Here is a 974-nt window from a genome sequence, read left to right on the forward strand (position 1 = left end):
GCTTTCATTTCACTTTAAGCAGGTGTGCTGGCAGATGGACTTCCAACATGCAGATAGATGGATTTATTTGCTCATCAGAACTTTCTAAACTGAAAAGCCATTTAAATTGAAAAAAAAAAAATAATAACACCACCTGAACAAAATTAAAACCAACTTGTATATGAAAATACAGGGGGAAATGCTGGAAGAAAATATTAGATTTAAGAGACTTAAAGCAAACCATTTGAGGATTGCCTTTATGCAGATAACTTAAAAACCACTTAAAACTGTATCCAAGGGCTACATTAACCCCCCCTCCCCCAAGCTAATGGATCATTTTCAATTTTTAAAGAAATGCCTGGTGTATGTATGTGGAGAAGTATCTTCCCAGCCTTGTCAACTTTGGTTGTCTACATAGCCTGCAGCACTGCCGACTCTTATAAAGCACACAACCACATCCTGGGCTACTGTGTTCAAAACTAACAAGTAGTTCTGGTCTGGACCCTGGACAGCGAAGGGTTAATGGGTTCACGCTATACCTTGCTGAACAGGTTTAGCCTGCTGATCACCTGGAAAATATTACTGGTGCTTTTCAAAATTCCGATTTTGGTCCATCAGATCAGTCTTTGGCTGACTTCCCTTTTGTAAGAATACTGTATAACCTGGCATTCAGCAGTGTTAAAGCTGTCAGTTTACACCTCAGCATTTGGAGCTCTAATGATTTTTTTTTTTTTTGTAAAATTAGAAATACTTAAACGACCTTACAGCAATATGCATGCACTGTCCTTTTTTTTTTAAAAGTAGGATATCTTGTTAATTTTTTTTTAAAAAGTCCCTAATAATGATTTTTTTTCAAAAAAAAAAAAGGAAAAGAAAAATTCCACTACTACTCTATGCTACAGCTAAAATTGGTGAAATGGCTCTAGCATATTTAAAAAGTTTGCTTGGAAAAAAAAAGCATGCCTAGGGAGTCATTGTGACAGTGCAAAATACAT

This window comes from Castor canadensis, chromosome 3, assembly GCF_047511655.1.
Source record: "Castor canadensis chromosome 3, mCasCan1.hap1v2, whole genome shotgun sequence".
NCBI lineage: Eukaryota > Metazoa > Chordata > Mammalia > Rodentia > Castoridae > Castor > Castor canadensis.